The sequence below is a fragment of the Schistocerca americana genome, chromosome 3 (assembly GCF_021461395.2).
Source record: "Schistocerca americana isolate TAMUIC-IGC-003095 chromosome 3, iqSchAmer2.1, whole genome shotgun sequence".
Taxonomy (NCBI): Eukaryota; Metazoa; Arthropoda; class Insecta; order Orthoptera; family Acrididae; genus Schistocerca; species Schistocerca americana.
The window spans coordinates 372,857,991-372,878,860 of NC_060121.1; the positions used below are offsets into that span (position 1 = coordinate 372,857,991).

A 20,870-nucleotide genomic window follows, 5' to 3' on the forward strand; every position below is an offset into this window, starting at 1 on the left:
TAAATTTTTGAGAATTAGAACACACGCCAAGACTTTCTGGATCAAACATTCAAACGAAATACTCAACTTGCAGGTTATGCATGACATACATGCATCTGACAATACATAATCCTTAACAACTGTAAAGTACTGATGTAATGAATGTCTAGCAGAAATATACTGTTTAATCTGAATCACAAGATAATGGTTTACTATTGTCCTCATGAGAGTTAGTTCATATTCTTGTGACTCGCCGATCATTCAAAGGGCCGGCGTGCAATTACGCGCGTCCTCTATGTGCGGCGCTGTCTGCCAGCCATGCAGCAGCTGCGCCACCTAAGCGGCCAGCCGAGCAGCAGCCGCTAGACTGGGACTCAGTGCTCATTCGAATGCTAACGTGTACACATGTCTCGCTTGTCAACTTACTCTGTGACTTATATGTGTTGTGTCGTTCTGAAATATATGTGTTAAACTTGACGTTATAACAATTGGGGACGAGGTAGTGGATTTTTCCTTTTCACTGTTGACCCACAGGGTTCCATGGCTACTGTCGAGCAACTATTGCAAAATCTCCTTGAACAGCAAACACTTCTCTAACAGCGGCGATTCGCGATTTCGTCACGGCGTCAAATGCGGGGCGTTTCTCATCGTTGGCTATACTTCCTTTTCCTCCTTACGACGAGACGGCGGAAGACTGGTCTGATTATGAAAAACGTCTTCGACAGCACTTCTTGGCATTTCATGTCACGGACGAACAACCATGTAAGTCTCTGTTCCTTTCCTGGATTTCACCTCAAATTTATCGGTTGTTGTCACAATTGGCTCCTTTGAAGGATCCTGCGTCTTTGTCCTTTGCTGAAATGTGCTCACTTCTGTCTGTCTATTTTCAAAAGCAAACGCATGTGGTAGCCTCTCGTGTTGCCTTTTATCGTTGTCAAAAACAGCCACATCAATCCTATCGCGCTTGGGCTGCTGAACTTCATGGCCTCAGTCAAAAGTGTCAATTTGTTACTGACGTTCACAAAGACTCCTATGCCGATTCCATGGTATGGGATGCTATTATCAGGTCGGCACCCGACAAAGAAGTTCGGCAACGTGCCCTTCAGTTGGCGAATCCGACTCTAGATGAAGTTCTCTCCATTGCGCAGTATTTTGAAATTTCTCGCGCCGCTGGGGCGCAAATAGAGGTGTGGGGTGATGTCGGGGAAATACAACCTCTGTGCGCTGTTGATGACGCGTGCGGCGCGTCCCCGCCGGCCGACGTGGCCGCAGTGCGCTCCCATGCGCAGCCTTGGCCTAGACGTAAACAACCCGCTAAGAAACTGCAGCAAAACCCCCGGCAACTTCCTTCATGTCCGCGGTGTTTTACGAAACATTCACGCGAGGATTGTCCCCAACGTTGGGCTGTGTGTCACAATTGCAAAAAGAAAGGTCATGTGTCTTCCATTTGCAAATCCGACCGCATACATGATGTTCATGAACATGGCGCTGATTCTGATTCTGTGTTGTCTGCCAACTGCACTTCTTCCCTTTCAGGGAAGTTATTCCTCACTTTCCAAATCCCTGGTCGAGATGTTCGCATGCAAGTGGATACCAGTTCTGCTGTCAGTATAATTAATTCTCAGACGTATCTTCAGTTGGGTTCTCCACTCCTGTCATCTGTCACTCGGCAATTACGGACGTACAATAAACAGAAGATTTCTCTCTTGGGACAGTTTAATGCTGAGGTATCTTACAAATCCGTCGTTCGCACTGTTCCCATATTTGTGGTCGACCAGAGCAACGCAGAAAATCTTTTTGGTTTCGATGCCTTTCACGTTTTTGGGTTCTCCATAGATGACTCTGTCAATATTGTCTCTGATGCTATTCCTTATGCTCAACTGGATTCCTTGTCGACGACATTTTCGTCCCTTTTTTCTCCTGGGTTAGGCCGTGCAAACGACTTTGAAGCTCATATCATGCCCAAACCCACTGCTCGACCTAAGTTTTTTCAGGCTCGGCCCATTGCTGTGGCCCTTCGTGATCGGGTAAAACGGGAGTTGGATCGTCTCACTACTTCAGGGGTCTTGCTTCCTGTCACTTCCAGTGAGTGGTCCTCTCCTGTCGTTGTCGTTGCTAAGCCAAATGGTGATATTTGTCTCTGTGGCGATTTCAAAGCCACTGTAAATGCTCAATGCCTCATCGACATTTACCCTATGCCCCATCCTGAAGAACTGTTCACTAAACTTGCTGGAGGCCAGTATTTTTCTAAAATTGACCTATCAGAAGCTTATCATCAACTTCCTCTCGACGCTGCTTCCTGGCAGTTTCTGGTCCTTAACACGCCTTTCGGCCTCTATCAATACCAACGCTTGCCATTCGGGGTTGCTAGCGCCCCTGCTCTCTTTCAGCGATTCTTGGAACAATTATTGCTCCCTGTCCCTGGGTGTATCAATGACATGGACGACATTGTTGTCACTGGCTCCACCACAGAAGAACATCTTCAAAATCTCCGCACACTATTTAATGTCTTACAGACTGCCGGTCTTAAGTGCAATCTTCAGAAATCACAATTTTTTCAGGCATCTATCATGTACTTGGGGTTTCAACTCTCTCGGGATGGTATTCGTCCACTTCAGCAAACTATCGCTGCGATCGATGCCCTTCCTCGCCCTACATCTGTTAAGGAACTGCAGGCCTTCTTGGGGAAAATAGCATACTATCACAAGTTTTTACCGTCTGCGGCTTCGGTGGCTCAGCTGTTGCATAAAAACGTGTTTTTTCACAGGTCCGCGTCATGCGAAGCGGCTTTCCAGAAATTGAAGACTATGCTGAAACAGGCCCCGTGCCTGGCTACTTATCGACCTGGCCAACATCTTGTTCTTGCCACAGACACCTCCCAATACGGGGTCGGTGCAGTCCTTGCGCACCGTTTCTCTGACGGTTCGGAACAACCCATTGCTTATGCCTCCAAAACGCTCACGGATGCCCAACAGAAGTATTCTCAAATTGAGAAAGAAGCTTTGGCCATTATTTATGCTCTTCGTAAGTTTGGTGTTTTTCTCTATGGCTCAAAATTTCATCTTGTTACGGATCACAAACCACTTGTTTCCTTGTTTCATCCATCAATGTCACTTCCCGACAAGGCTGCACACCGCCTCCAGCGTTGGGCTCTTTACTTGTCTCGTTTCAATTATGAGATTCATTTCCGGCCAACGGCTCAACATGCGAATGCTGATGCTCTGTCTTGCCTTCCCATGGGTCCTGATCAGGCATTCGATAGGGACAAACTTTTGTGTTTCCACCTGGATGTTGCCGAGCAGCGGGTTGTGGACGGGTTCCCCATCACTGGGGACAGGCTGGCGGCTGCTACGGGTTCTGACCCTACCCTCTCCAGGGTTTTACGCTGTATTCAGAAGGGTTGGCCAGATCGCCTGTCCGCTAAGACTTCTGATCCGTTGCGGAACTACTAGGCTTTGCGCTACCGCCTCACGGCTAGGGATGGTGTTATCCTCCTCTCCACTGACAATGCTTCGCCGCGTGTTGTGGTACCTGCGTCTTTGCGTGCTTCGGTCTTGCGCCTCCTTCACCAAGGGCACTGGGGTGTGTCTCGCACAAAATCTCTGGCGTGCCGTTATGTGTACTGGCCTGGCATTGACTGAAATAGCACACATGGTTGCTGCCTGCGGCCCTTGTGCGTCACAGGCCGCTGCCCCGAAGTCATCTTTGTCACTGTGGCCTTCGCCTGAGAAGCCCTGGGAGCGCATTCATGCTGACTTTGTGGGACCCTTTTTAGGTACTTATTGGCTCCTCGTAATTGATGCCTACTCTAACTTTCCTTTCATTGTCCGTTGCACGTCGCCTACCACCGTGGCAACCACCAGTGCTCTCGCCCGCATTTTTTCTTTGGCAGGCCTCCCCTCTACTCTTGTTACTGATAATGGTCTGAAATTTGCCTCTTCCGAATTTGCGGATTTTTGTGCTCGACACGGCGTTATGCATGTCACGGCCCCGCCGTTCCATTCACAATCCAACGGTGAGGCTGAACAACTGGTCTGCACGTTTAAGGCTCAGATGCGGAAACTTCTGACTTCTTCTGCTGCTGATGATGTGCTTCTCCAGTTTCTGGCGTCTTACCATTTCACCCCCATGGGCGACCACAGCCCGGCTGAGCTCTTACATGGCTGACAGCCCCGCACGCTACTTCATCTTCTGCGGCCTTCCACCTCACGGCCGCGGGTGCCTTCACTTGGCCGGTTCACCACTGACGGCCTCGTCTGGGTACAAGGATATGGCAGGCGGCCAAAATGGAGCCCAGGTCGCATCTTAAGACACCGTGGCAGACGCCTGTATGAAATCCAGACGGACACTGGTGTTGCAGTGCGTCATTCGGACCAGCTTCGGCCTCGTGTGCCAGCAATGCCTGTTCCGAATGCCGCTACACCACCTTTGGCTCTACCTGACGCTCGGGATCTTGGCATCTCTCAACACTCACAACGCAGCCCTCTCACCATCATCGCGATGCCAGCACAAGAACAGATGCCACCAGGAGATGTGCCCATGCAGGAACCGGATGACCATCCTCTGTCAGAGCAAATCTACTCACCTCCTCCTCCAATGGACGCCGACACATCGCCCATGTCTCTTGTCATATCAGCTGGACTTGCCGCAATGGGCAGATTGGTGCATGGGGCCTCAGCAGATTCGACCCCTACGTTTCCTGTCATCTCGACCCGTTATAATCGGGGACACTTCCGTCCATACGGGAAGCCTCCTCCTCGAGACTTTACGGCGAGTCACACAACGCCTATGGACGTTAGCCAGCTCCAGGACACCTCCATCAAGACCAGTGCAACAATTTCAAAGGGGGGAAAAGTGTTGTGACTCGCCGATCATTCAAAGCGCCGCCACGCAATTACACGTGTCCTCTGCATGTGGCGCTGTCTGCCAGCCATGCAGCAGCTGCGCCACCTAAGCAGCCAGCCGAGCAACGGCCGCTAGACTGGGGCTCAGTGCTCATTCGAATGCTAACGTGTACACATGTCTTGCTTGTCAACTTACTCTGTGACTTATATGTGTTGTGTCATTCTGAAATATATGTGTTAAACTTGACGTTATAACACATATATGCAACGCCTACCAGATAGAAAATGTAGATTTTTGTGAGTTAATATACAAACAGGTAAACAACGGTGAGCATACAAATTCAAGTCCAAACATGCACTAAAACTGCAATGTGAACATGTCAACAAAAAACTTGTCCATACACCTATGCTAAACTGTTTAATGAGGCAAGTGGAAACTTAGTGCACCAGGGCTATAGCAACTGTATGAAGGGAACAAAATGACCACACACACACACACACACACACACACACACACACACACAGATATATTAAAGTACTTCTACCAGTAAACTGAACTTTTAAAATGTGCATGTGCACAATATAAAAACTATATGACATACAAATGTAAGCTTCTGCAATTGGTTGTGCAAAATAAATAAATAAAAACAGATACAATAACCTCAATTAAATGAGAACAATGCCCAAGTAAACTATCGTACAAGGAAAAGACAATAGTCATAATATAAATGGTAATCTTAGGAAGTCAGTGTGTATTCATATGTTCTCATTAGTGTCAATGCACGGACTTACGAAAAAGGCAGGAAGTGGTAGCTCACAAATTTTCTTACCACTGTTGATACATAAAAATTCCTTTCTACCATGTGCCTAACAGCCAAAGTGGTTTGGGATTGGCATTGGAACTTTGCTATTTTGTGGAGAACCAACCATTCCCATATGTAGTCTATTATAATGGGATTGCCACTCATAGCTACTGCCAGCTTCCCACTGGGGAGGAATCTATGTACCCCCAAATTATATCTAGTTTAATAGAAGGTCAAATATGACATTTGCCTGAAATGGTACACACGATAAGCCCAGTATTTACCTAGGTGGATGAGGGAACCTGTTTAAAAACCACATCCAGGCTGTTTGGCACTCCGGCCCCTGTTATTAGTCACCAGGTGGATTTGATTGGGTGGCCGATGTGCATCCTGGTATCCCAGAAGCGGGTGATTTAATGCATTCAGCTATCTGTGTGTGACTAATGAATACAAACATAATTCCTTATCATGTAAAAAGCAAACAGGCTACATAAACCAGTAGGTGCAAATAAAATATTAACAAATATTTATTTTCTTGTGGAGAGGATAGGGAAATGGGGAACTTCACTGCATAGCATACAAAATAATTATAATAGAGGGGAAACATTCCACGTAGGAAATATATATCTAAAAACAAAGATGATGTGACTTACCAAATGAAAGTGCTGGCAGGTCGACAGACACACAAACAAACACACAAACACACACACACACAAAAAAACAAACACACACAAGTGTCTGTCGACCTGCCAGCACTTTCATTTGGTAAGTCACATCATCTTTGTTTTTAGATATATACCAAATAATTAACAATATATAACATGTGACCAAAATCAAAGCACATGTCACAAACCTTTCCCACAAACATGGCCTTGTTATGTTGGTACTAAGAATGACTGAAAGCACAGGGACACTACAGCCGTTACACTTCCTGAGGACATGCAGCTCTAATGTATAGTTAATCATGATGGCATCCTCTTGGGTAAAAGTTTCTGGATGTAAAATAGTGCCCCATTTGGATTTCTGGGAAGGGCCTATTCAGGATGATGATATCACAAAAAATAAAACTATTTTTGTATCGTTTGTAGCATGGAATGTTAGTACGTGTGAGTAAAAGATAATCAACACAAAATTAAATAAGATAATGCAAGAGTAGGTCTAATGTTGAATAAAGAAAATAAGAATGTGAGTGAAGTGCTATGAACAACACAGTATAGGACCAAGCTAGATATGAAGATAACACAAACCACAATAGTACAAGTTTATATGCTTACTAGCTCTGCAGATGATGAAGAGATTGAAAGGACTGATGATGGGATGGAAAAAATTATTTAAATACACTCCTGGAAATGGAAAAAAGAACACATTGACACCGGTGTGTCAGACCCACCATACTTGCTCCGGACACTGCGAGAGGGCTGTACAAGCAATGATCACACACACGGCACAGCGGACACACCAGGAACCGCGGTGTTGGCCGTCGAATGGCGCTAGCTGCGCAGCATTTGTGCACCGCCGCCGTCAGTGTCAGCCAGTTTGCCGTGGCATACGGAGCTCCATCGCAGTCTTTAACACTGGTAGCATGCCGCGACAGCGTGGACGTGAACCGTATGTGCAGTTGACGGACTTTGAGCGAGGGCGTATAGTGGGCATGCGGGACGCCGGGTGGACGTACCGCCGAATTGCTCAACACGTGGGGCGTGAGGTCTCCACAGTACATCGATGTTGTCGCCAGTGGTCGGCGGAAGGTGCACGTGCCCGTCGACCTGGGACCGGACCGCAGCGACGCACGGATGCACGCCAAGACCGTAGGATCCTATGCAGTGCCGTAGGGGACCGCACCGCCACTTCCCAGCAAATTAGGGACACTGTTGCTCCTGGGGTATCGGCGAGGACCATTCGCAACCGTCTCCATGAAGCTGGGCTACGGTCCCGCACACCGTCAGGCCGTCTTCCGCTCACGCCCCAACATCGTGCAGCCCGCCTCCAGTGGTGTCGCGACAGGCGTGAATGGAGGGACGAATGGAGACGTGTCGTCTTCAGCGATGAGAGTCGCTTCTGCCTTGGTGCCAATGATGGTCGTATGCGTGTTTGGCGCCGTGCAGGTGAGCGCCACAATCAGGACTGCATACGACCGAGGCACACAGGGCCAACACCCGGCATCATGGTGTGGGGAGCGATCTCCTACACTGGCCGTACACCACTGGTGATCGTCGAGGGGACACTGAATAGTGCACGGTACATCCAAACCGTCATCGAACCCATCGTTCTACCATTCCTAGACCGGCAAGGGAACTTGCTGTTCCAACAGGACAATGCACGTCCGCATGTATCCCGTGCCACCCAACGTGCTCTAGAAGGTGTAAGTCAACTACCCTGGCCAGCAAGATCTCCGGATCTGTCCCCCATTGAGCATGTTTGGGACTGGATGAAGCGTCGTCTCACGCGGTCTACACGTCCAGCACGAACGCTGGTCCAACTGAGGCGCCAGGTGGAAATGGCATGGCAAGCCGTTCCACAGGACTACATCCAGCATCTCTACGATCGTCTCCATGGGAGAATAGCAGCCTGCATTGCTGCGAAAGGTGGATATACACTGTACTAGTGCCGACATTGTGCATGCTCTGTTGCCTGTGTCTATGTGCCTGTGGTTCTGTCAGTGTGATCATGTGATGTATCTGACCCCAGGAATGTGTCAATAAAGTTTCCCCTTCCTGGGACAATGAATTCACGGTGTTCTTATTTCAATTTCCAGGAGTGTAGTTATGGAAAATGTAAATTAGTTTGTCAAGGGAGAGTGGAATTATATAGAAGGCAAAATTATGAGGCAGCAGGGTCTGGGAGAAAGGAAAGTAAGGGAAGCCACCTGGTAGAATTTTACACAGAATGCAACTTATTCATTGTTAACACTTAGTTTAAGAACTATGAAAGAAGATTAAAAATGTGGATGAGACTTGGGAGAAACAGAAATTTTAAGACAGATTGTATAATGCTGCAGCAGACATTCTAAACAGATTTTAAACTGGAAAACCTTCCCAGTATCAAATGGGGGACTGTAATTTATTTATTTTGAACTACAGATTAAAACTGAAGAAATTGTAAAAAAGTAGGAAATTAAGGAGAAAAGTAGGAAATTAAGGAGATGCAGCCTGGATAAAGTGAAAGAGCCTAAGGTTTTTGACACATTCTAGCAGAATTACTGGATAGAAGGCAAAATGTGGAAGGAATATATACAACAGCTATATAAGGGAAATGAGCTTGAAGGCAATACTATAGAAAGGGAAGAGGAAATGAAAGGAGTCATCATACTGTGACAAGAATTTGACAGAGCTATGAAACACCAAATTCAAAACATGGCACCCTCAGTATAATTGGTGTTCTTGATAGACTCAGCCATTCCAAAACTATTCCACCTGCTATGCAATACATATGAGAAAGGGGAAATGCCCTCAGACTTTATGAAGAATTTAATAATTCCAGTTCCAACGAAGCCAGGTGCTGATAGATGTGAAATATTACCAAACCACATATATACTGCAACAGGAACGTGCAAGGCAATATTAATCCAACTTATCTTAGAAGATAGGTTGAAAAAAAGCAACCACACAATTATGAACTGTAGATTTACAGAAAGCTTCTGAAAATTTTGCTTGGAATACACGCTTTCAAATTCTAAAGGGAGCAGTACAAAATACATGGAGTGAAAGATTGTATACAGTTTGTACAGAATGAGACCACAGTTATGCAAAATTTAACGATATGACAGGAAAACAGTAGTTGAGAAGAGAGTGAGACAGGGTTGCAAATTATTCCTGATGCTACTCAATTTGTTAACAAATCATAATAAATGAAACCAAGGAGGAATTATTAAAATATAATAAAGTCCTAGAAGAAGAAGAAATAAAACCTTCTAAGTTTGCTGACAATATTGTAATTCTGTCACAGACACTAAAGGACATGGAAGAATTGTTGAACAAAATAAGTAGAGTATTGAAAAGAGGTTTTAGGATGAATATTAACAAAAGTAATGGAACATAGTTGAATTACACTATCGGATCAAAAATTTAGAGACACCTAATAGTGGACATTAACATGGGACAGCTTGAACCTGCTGGGGACACTACTAATGAGATATCTGAATGTTTGCGGAGGAATGACAGCCTATTCTTCAAGACCCTAAACCAAGAAATGATGATGATGGAAGCCACAATCTAATGCACCTCAAAGGTGTACCACTGGCTTCAGATCAGGACTCTGGGCAGGCCTATCCCTTTCAGTTATGTTATTGTCCAAAATCTATAGCCTCACAGATGCACTGTCATGCTGATACAATCAATCATTGTTTCTGAACTGTTCCTCTACTGTATGCAGTACCCAGTGCTGTAAAATGTGTTCATATTCTACTGCATTTAGCTTTTTCTTAAGTGCAATAGCCAACTCACTCATTTCGAGCCACCCACTGTCCAATGGCATTGCTGTTTACAACACCTCAAGTGTCACTTACAACACCTATAGAAATGAGTGGCTTGCAAGGAGGTGCTCGACCATTATACCCCATTCTTTTTAACTCCCCACATGTCATTGTGCTGGCTGGACTACTGGTAGGACTTTGGAGCTCACGAGTGATTCCTTCTTCTGATTTCATGCAATTTTTTATAGCCACCCTTATCAATGATCGACAGTCCCTGTACATCACTATATGAGGTTTGCCTGGTCTCAGTTTAGCTGTAGTTGTACCTTCACATTTCCACTTCACAGTCACATCATCAACAGTCGACTTTGGCAGCTCTAGAAGGGTTCAAATGTACTTGATGGATTTGTTGAGTAACATCCAAAGCCTCATCCATATCCAAGGTCACTGAGCTCTCCTGACTGACCCTTTCTGCTATTACTGCTTCTTTACTGTTGACACGATACTGTCTGCCTCCTTTTACACTGGCAGGTCCTCCTCTCGTCACATCTAGTGGTCAATTCCACATTACATAGTGGTGTCCATATACTTTTGACTAGACAGTGTACATCAAGTGATACTAAGGGAATTAAATTAGAAAATTAGTTGAGTTTTAGCATTTGGGCAGCAAAATAATTCATGATGGCTGATGTAGAGAGGATGAAGCTTTTTTGAAGGTATTTATCTGGAGCGTGGTCTTATATGGAAGTGGAACATGGATGATAAACAGTGCGGACCAGAAGAGAGTGGAAACTCCAGAAGACCAGATAACTAATGACACGATACAGACTCAAACTGGAGAGAAAAGAAATTTATTGTATAATTTGACTACAACAAGGCATCAGTTGATACGGCACATCCAGATGCATCAACGAGTCATCAATTTGTCAATGGAGGTAAATGCTGCATGTCAAAATTGTAGAGGAACATCAGGGCTTGACTACAACAAGTAGGATCAAGGGGATGTTGGTTGCAGCAGGTATGTATAAATGAAGATGCTTGCTCAGGATAGATTAGTATGAAGAGTTATATCAAACCACAACCTCACTTTACTGTAATTGTGAATACTTTCTGCGTTTTAAGCTAGTATTCAGTTTTTCAACAGTGTAGAATACATGTGTGTGCGAGTGTATACCTGTCCCTTTTTCCCCCCCAAGGTAAGTCTTTTCGCTCCCGGGATTGGAATGACTCCTTACCCTCTCCCTTAAAACCCACATCCTTTCGTCTTTCCCTCTCCTTCCCTCTTTCCTGATGAAGCAACCGTGGGTTGCGAAAGCTTGAAATTTGTGTGTGTGTTTGTGTTTGTTATTGTCTCTATCAACGTACCAACACTTTCGTTTGGTAAGTTACAGAATCTTTGTTTTTAGATATAATTATATATATATATATATATATATATATGGTTATAATAGAGGGAAACATTCCACGTAGGAAATATATATCTAAAAACAAAGATGATGTGACTTACCAAATGAAAGTGCTGGCAGGTCGACAGACACACAAACAAACACAAACATACACACAAAATTCAAGCTTTCGCAACAAACTGTTGCCTCATCAGGAAAGAGGGAAGGAGAGGGGAAGACGAAAGGAAGTGGGTTTTAAAGGAGAGGGTAAGGAGTCATTCCAATCCCGGGAGCGGAAAGACTTACCTTAGGGGGAAAAAAGGACAGGTATACACTCGCACACACGCACATATCCATCCACACATACAGACACAAGCAGACATATTTAAATATGTCTGCTTGTGTCTGTATGTGTGGATGGATATGTGCGTGTGTGCGAGTGTATACCTGTCCTTTTTTCCCCCTAAGGTAAGTCTTTCCGCTCCCGGGATTGGAATGACTCCTTACCCTCTCCTTTAAAACCCACTTCCTTTCGTCTTCCCCTCTCCTTCCCTCTTTCCTGATGAGGCAACAGTTTGTTGCGAAAGCTTGAATTTTGTGTGTATGTTTGTGTTTGTTTGTGTGTCTGTCGACCTGCCAGCACTTTCATTTGGTAAGTCACATCATCTTTGTTTTTAGATATATATATATATATATATATATATATATATATATATATATATATATATATATATATATATATATAATTATTTAAAATATATATAATTATTAGGCACACACAACTCTCAAGCATTTGTGCCTATTAGGTAAAAAAAAAACCCTCACTTCTGCAGCCATTATTCAACATGGCTAATGCTGTACTGATCAATTATGTCAAGTTAACGAGACAAAACAGTGTGCTGAGCCAGGACTCGTAACACATACCTTACATCAGCAACAATTTCCCAACCTGGTTACCGATACCAAGGTCGAGCCAACCTGGTTACCCATACACAGGTCGAGATGAACCATGGATGCCCAAGCTGCCAGAGATGCAGGTCATATGTACGTGACGTGTGCTTCCTTTTGTGTATGAATAGTGTTTGTTTCTCCTTTTCTGATGAAAGCCGTGGCCAAAAGCTTTGTGTAAGTGTCTTTTAATTGTGTCTGTGTACAACTTTAATGTGTCATCTTTACAGTAAGTAGCAATCTATTTTTTCCTACATTTCAGTACATAGTGTACTATGACACAATTCAGCTCAGTTGCAGCTCTGAGGCTATAGTGAAGATGAAGTCTCCATGCCAGTCATAAACCATCATGTGAGAGCTTCTGTGTAGTTGGAAGAAACAGAAGGAGCCATTGAGAATCTGAAGCTTTGAGTTGCTTTGTTGGTCGTGCTTAAGCTGCTCAACAGGAAGAGAACTTCTGGTAAAAGACAAGTGTCTGAATTCATGTTTTAAGTTGTCACAACTAATGCAATTTTATGCTGGTTGGAGGGAGATTTAAATCAGCTGTGCAGAGATCAATACAAATTATTGAAAGACAAAACATTGTCTCATGACACAGCAGCAAATATGGATAATGAATACCAGATTATATTCAGCATTCAAATAATACTGAAAATTCAAGCCAGTTTTAAAAAAGAAAGTCAATTATACTTAATTTTCACAGAATGAAAAATACTAAATGGAAGACAAATCATAGTATGAGGACAGAGGGATAGGTTACTACTGCACACAGAAATAATGGTGATTGTTGCCCAGTTTCCACACAGACATAGTATATGCAGTGTTTTAAACTGATTGATTTTAAGGATCGTTGTGGGTAGCAGAGAAAGCATGAACCACTCCACATACAGATTGTTGCAGAGGTGGAGTGATGCATGAGTGGAATTCTCAACTATATTTTGTTTGCACTTGAGGCACATTACCTGTGTCTCACATCAAGTAGCTCTTGAAAGTACTATAGACACATGAAGCAAACAAAGATTTAGATATTTCAAGTAATCAAAATCGAAATTAAAACTGTTTTTGTAATGATATTGTCACAAGTATAACTGCCATCACAGATAATCTATTAGCACGCAGTATTTGTTGGTAGCTGAGGTTGGCAGTGTCCAGAAACATAACATTACAGGTCAATAATATTCTGACTTCAAGCAGTTCAAATTTAAGGAGTCCAGATGCTAGATAAAGTGCATGCACAACACACAATAACCCTTTCCAGGTGTCAAGATGTTGATGTTACTGAACAAATGCACTAGAATTTAACAACAACCGCAATGTTCCAAGAATTAAGGGACTCAGGTTGAAACTTCCAAACAGATTATAACTCTATGTTGGAGTGATACTTGAATCAGGACCACTGTCTTTGCAGACTTTACTGTAAGCTGTAGAGAGGTGTTGACTGACCAGTGTCGTCGTCTTGTCCCCCCACCCCTTACACACACACACACACACACACACACACACACACACACTCTCTCTCTCTCTCTCTCTCTCTCTCTCTCTCTCTCTCTCTCTCTCTCTTTGCTATAGGCAATGAACGTGACTACTGATATTCAAAAGAAGCAGACTGAACTGTTCTCAGATAAGTATATTTCAATACCGAGGATAGTTTGAAAATTGTAATATTACAGATTCCAGCAGATGATTAGTAAATGCTTTCATCATCAGCATTCTATGACCCCTGTCCCCTAATGCTGACTGAGGATTATAATTAACATACACTGCCTGACAAAAAACAGAGGAAGGAAACAAATTGAAACTTCACAAATTGAGAAGGTATGTGATGTTATTTTAGTGATTACAAAATCGAGTAAAATTAACAAAGAACTTGGTAGTATGAGCCCACTGATCAGTATGATGTTGCATCCTCTCTGGCCTGGGTTATCCATTGATTCAGTTAGGAAGTGTGCCATAAGGCCTTTGTATCCCCTCCCGAGGCAAGCTTCCCACAACTGCTGTAACTGGTCTTCGATATCCTGGATACAAGCACTGGGATGGAGCTGACGTCTGAACCGATCTCACACATATTCTGTCAGGGACAGATCTGGGAATCTTGCTGGCCACAAGAATACTTCAACATCATGCAGACATTTCATAGTGACATTTGCCATGTGTGGACGAGCACTGTCATGTTGGAAAGTGGCAACAGGATACTGTTGCATGAGGTGTAACACATGAGGATGTAGGATGTCCATGACATACCACTGTGCCATCAAAGTTCTCTCCATCATACCAGCCACAACCTATAGTCACATCCAACAGCTCCCCACACCATGATCCCATGATTAATACTGCTGTGCTTCTCCAAATGGGACCTGTCCCCAGGTTGCCACGATACCTGCCAACAGCTGTCATCAGTGGTAGTGAAGAACCATATTCATTGCTGAACACAATTTGATGCCACACTTCAGCAGTCAGTGTTTACCAGTCATGAAACCACTTCAAATGCAGCAGTTAGTGTTGTGGTATTAATGGCACACTGCATTGGACAGTAATTCCCTACTCCAACTGTTGCTAGTCATTGATCAATGGTGTAGGGTGACACAAAATGTTGTGGTGCAGATGTGAAGGGGTTACAGGTGGAGAGACATGGTCAACAGGAACATTGATGGAAAGTATGCCCACCCTCATATTTCAATATAGTCCAACACTGAACCAGTGTCACATCCAAATGCCCCACAAATCTGGATGTTGCACAATTCAACCAACTGGCTAAATGGAGACCCATAATGAGACCCCTTTAAAAACTCCATCAGTTGCTGATAATGGTGTTTTACATGAAGACACGGCATCTCTGTGCCCTTTGTGGTAATCACTCAACCTGTGACACTGTTCATGCCCCTTGTATACTCTACCAAGGCTGGTAACAACACTAAACATGAGCAACACTTATGCACTCTAGTGGCCATTCTACCCATCGCAGAGAATTACAACTCTACTTACATACCGGCCAATGGACATCTCTAAAATTACACTGACATTCAACCATGTGTTCTAGGTGCTTCACTTTTTTTGTTAGGCAGTATATAATTAAACCCATCTAGAACTTTTCCTGTATTACATATATGATGGTGGAAAGTCCTGGTGGAATATAAATGGTGGAAGGAGGAAGGGTAATCATTCACCATAAAGTTGAACAGTTAATAGTTGCCTATAATATCGCACCTCGAGTCATTTGGCTACCAGTGATACAAGCCTTCTTCCTGGATCTGGTCATGAAGGAATAGCTGACAAAAGTACATTCTTCTTAAATGCAACAGGAAAATATTTTTGAAAGGTAAAATTATGACATAGCTATCTGTTACTCCTCAAATGATATATAAATTTCCCTAGTTTTAACTCAATTTGATTGCTGGCCATTTTTATGGCTGTTTTAGAAACTACATGTCCTTTACAACACAGTGAATATCGATTAAGCCTGTCTGTGTAAATGATTTCATTTTTAAAAGTGGGAGAAATGACATGATCAGCAGTTACTGAAATTTTAAGGTCCCATCAATTGATGGCATTGGCAGTTAAAGTGTTAAATTCAGGTGTTTGCGTCATGTCAGCATGGCTATTAACTTTTATTATGTGTTTACATATTTTAGAGTGAATTAGGAGAGGGAATGCCATGGATATCAGATGCAAAGTGGGATGGCAATCATTAAAACAAAGGTATTTTTTCTCTCGAAATTTCAATCAGCTACTTTCCCCTCAGAGTGCGAAAATATTTTGTTGGCACTCACCTACATACAGAGGAATGATCACTGTAATAAAGGAAAATGACAGCTCACACTGAAAGATTTGTGTTTGGTTTTCCCACATGCTGTTGAAGAGTAGCTTAAGGTGGTTTGGTGAACCCTCTGCCTGGCACTTATTGTGAACCGCAGAGTAACGATGAAGATGTAGAGCAGTTGTATTGTGTGATATCAGTGTGTAGTGACAGACAGATGCATTGTAGCAGCAGTACTTAGATGACATCTAGTGACTGGCTGCTTTAGTGTTACATGTTTTGTTGCATTGATGAATGCAGGTTAAGCTTCAGGCTTCTGCCATGTGCACAGTGGTGTTGAGACAACTGAAGCAAAAGCTGTAGTATCTCTGGTGCCTATAGTGCCTGCTGTTGCAGCAATTTCCTTCCACTGCAGTCAGTTGACATTTCCATGAGTGTGAATGGTGGCCAGATGTAAATCTCTGGGTGAAAGGCAAAAGTTGGCACTGGCCATGTGGCTGACTCATTACACTTCAAAAACAGGACTGAGTTTTTGCCACATCTGAAAGTACATCTGAGACAACACAGAATCTGTTGGGACTGGGGGCTATTCTTCCTGAGAGGTCTGAACAAGCACATATGGTGGTTTTGCTGGCCACTAGGAACTCCAACATTAGCAAACTAGCAGGCAGGCCTCAAAGGAAAACCAGTGTCCACTCCATACGCTTGCTAGGGAGTCTCATCTGGGACATGCAGGAAAACCTAACAATGGGTATTTAGCACACTGGATGCAGCCGGCTGCAAATTCTGTCTCATGTTGGCGTGACTGATATCTGCCGCCAGGTGTCTCAGGGGCCATGTTCAGCTTATACAAGTGGCTGACTGCATTGGTGAAAACAGATAGCCTCATACGTGGATTGGAGCTCAGCTACCATTTTGCAGCATTGTTCCTTGAGGTTATTGCAGTCCTTTAAATTGCCTTCAGCAAAAGGCTCAGACAATTTTGTGACAATCTTGGATGCAAATTTTTTGACATCCACTGTCAAGGATTGTAGGAACACAATAGGTCAAGTGTGCACCAGACAAAGGAATTATCTACAAGTGTACAGAATATGTGTAGTACACTCATGCAGGTTTTTTAGGGTAGATAAATCCCTGCAAAGACCCAATAATAGGAGTTCTGGTTTCAGGGAGAGAAGAATATCAGCCCAATTAAGAGTAACATATGTTACCACCTATGGAGTTGAATGGGTAATATGTCTGACTGCCATATGGAGGACAAGGTTCAATTCCTGGTACCATTTTTTTTTAATGGATGGATTGAAAGAGGTCCAGTCAGCCTTGTGAAGTGAACTAAGGAGCTACTTGAATGAGAAGTAGTGGCTCCAAGGTTTGAAAAGCCAACAACAGTTGAGAGAGCAGTGGGCTGGTCTCGCACCCCTTTACACTGTATCCAAATGGTGCTGTATGCCAGAGGATGACACAATGGCCAGTCAGCATCGCATGTCCTCTTGGCCACTCTGCAGAGTTAAAAAGTTAAAACATGGCTGCAGGAGAAAGACAATATCAATACAGTATTAGTTAACTGCAGGAGTGTCCTTGAAAATCTCCCAGAGCTAGGGCTGTTTATAAATGGTAATAATATCCTATAGACCAGGGACAGAAATCTGGCTGAAACCAAATGTTGAAAGCAACAAAATTCTAAATTATAATTCAAATATAGATAACAAAGCTAGACTAAATGCCAGTGGTGGAAAAAATTTATAGGCATAAACAAGACAAGACTACCTAGTGAGGTTAGTACAGAATATGAATGTGGAATAATTTGGGTAAAGATTAAGTGTTAATGGTAATCAGAAACTTTGAATAGACTCCCTGCCTCCAGAGCAGCAGTGGATCCTTTATTGGTCACATTATTGTATTAGGCGGAGATTTCAACAGCTGTGCATTGGAGACTATAGTGAAGGGCTGGTAGTGGGGGCATGGAATCATGTAAATTGTTCTGAATGCCTTATCTAAAAATTATCTCCTGGTTACAAACAGGTCCAAACTTCTCGACTCATTTAACACAGAGCAGGGAATCAGCAACCACAATGAATCACTACCCACATGTGTAAACAGGAATGTAAAGAAAGGTGCTGTGATCAATAAGTGCAACAAGAAATACACTTTACATTATATAAGCAGTCAACATAAAACATTCCTGTCAGAGACTGAAAATGTTGAGAAAAAGTATTGGACAATATGCCTTAAACAGGTATGTACCATGCAAAATTTTGAGGAACAGGAAAGACACACCACAGTTCAACAGCCATCTTAGAAAGCATCTCTGAAAGCAAAGAGAAATTTACTGCAGGTTTACATGCTGCCAAAACCTTGTCAACAAATAAAATATAAACAAAGCAAAAATTAGCATAAGGGCAGCCACATATGAAGGTTTCAAAAGTAAAATGATACCCACCTGACAGTAAATCCTAAAAAGTTTTGGTCTAATTTTACATCAGTTAATGGATGAAAGCCATCTGTCTAGACACTTAGTGACCATAATTGCATCAAAATGGGGGATCTTAAATTCTCTCACTGATGACGACAATACCATGGTTCCCTCTTTCATTTGTAGCATGAACATCAAATCAGCAGATGTCTAAATAAGTAACCACAAAACAGAATCCCAAGTAAAATCACTCAAAAGAGAAGATGCCCTACACAGAATATGCACAAGAACGTACATATCTTCTGATAGCATTCTATCGAAGGTCACTGCAGCAACAAACGGTCCTACAGATTGGAAAAAAGTGCAGGTCATTCCTGTTTTCAAGAAGGATCAGTGAATAGATGCACAAAACTACAGGCTTATATCACTGACATCAGATGCTTGTAGAATTTTAGCACACATTTTATTCTCACATATTATGACCTTTTTGGAGACAGAACATCTTCTCTGTAGGAATCAACATGGATCCCACAAATAATGATTGTGTAAGACCCAGAAGGCAGTAGATACCAGAACACAGGTTGATGCCATGTTCCATGCCTTCCAAAAAGGCATTCAGTGCAGTTTCTCACTGTCGCCTACAAAATAAAAAAAATCTCTTACCAGACAGAACACAGAATATCATTTTTAATGGTTGAAAATCTTCAGACTCACAATAAACTGAAGGTGTACCCTGATGGAGCATTGTAGTACCATTAATATTCACTATATACAAATATAACCCAGTGGATAGCACCTGCAGCTCCTTGAGGTTGTTCATTACCCTCAACATAAACAAATGTAATATATTATGCATAAATTGGCAGAAAGACCCAATCTTGTATGATTATACGACTGTTAAGAAAGCACTGTGGTGAGCTTCAGTCCACAGGTTGACTACAACTGGATGCAACTGACTGGCGTGAATAGGATTATTGTGATGATTGGCGTCTTATGGCATGACAGTTATCGAACACTTATCTTCTTTCTCTGCATTAGTGGACAACTGTCTGTTCTTTTGTAGGGCACTTTATTTGGAGAAGGAGATGGTAGTACCTGCACTGGTCGGATGCCGGATTGTTGTTTTGGTGGCAGTGGTGAAAGTCTGAGTTGGCAAAGTCCATTCTTCATGGCATTTTCTACTGGTAGTGTAGTTTGGTGGCAAAGATCAATACTAAATCTCTTCTTCAACACTCTCTGTCACCTCCTGATGCATCAGGTCGACATTCAACGCTGCTATCTCTTGTGTACTCGGTCTGACATGTCTGGTTGCTTACAGTGCTGTATCTCTGCTATTACTATCTGGCATATAAAAAAGGTGAGCTCATGGTGGTCTTCCACATCTGCTATAAGGACCATATTCACAAGTCGGTCATACCTTTTTTGTCTGACTTTTTTTGTGTTGCCTTTGCTGGGTTTGCTGGCACCACTTGATGACTTCCTCTGTTGTTGTGACATCTTTGCCAAAAGACCTTGGTACATGACTTCTGTGACTCTTTTTATCAACTACGAGATTTTGTCAGATTCTGTCATGTGAAAATCCATGATGTGGCATTGGGCCAAAACGTTCTGTATGTATGATTGTGTCATTTTTCCATGATAGAGCTCTGGTCTTCAATTGTTCTTCTGAAAAGTGGACTTGCTGTGAACAGCTGCCAAATGTTTTCTTCAAATCAGCCTGGAATTTATCCCTGCCACTGTGCTTCTTTTCATTTTTCTCAAACCTGTGCCAGGCTGTGCCATCCAAGTAGAAGTACACATCTGCCATATCCACCATGCCATTTCATTTGCTGTATTTTGTGACTTGGTCAAATCCTTTCAGCCATTTCATTGGCTCCTGACCACCATCTCTGGAAAATGCTGATGGACACTGGTTTTTCAGCTGACTTACTGCTGCTTTTGTATCCATCTGCTCCTCAATATATGCATCTTAAGAATGATGTACTGTTTGCAATGGCTCTTATGTTGCCTAACTGGAGCCATGATCACATAGGTGTTTTGAAGTATTCTGCATCTCCACAAAACAATGTCAGGTCAGAACCACAATCAAGTCCAAATCTGAGAGCTGAGTTGTCAGAGAAATAGAATGATTAGAACTGAAAGCACGTTTATTACTGACACCAATGTAAGGTCATTACATAACTGACCTCATGGACAAAAAGTGCACATATTTATACAAACATAAAATATTCTAGAGCACTGGTATGTATACAAACATTGAATATTCAAGAATATACAAACATTACAAACATACGAGGCTACAAGAATCTTCCAGAAATGATAAATATGAAATA

At 43.0% G+C, this 20,870-nt stretch overlaps 1 protein-coding gene across 4 annotated transcripts in view; it reads right to left on the reverse strand.

Moving 5' to 3' along the window:
* LOC124607155 (folliculin) overlaps positions 1-20,870 on the reverse strand; it is a 163,792-nt gene that overhangs the window by 2,127 nt on the left and 140,795 nt on the right. The gene's annotated exons all lie outside the window — the stretch shown is intronic.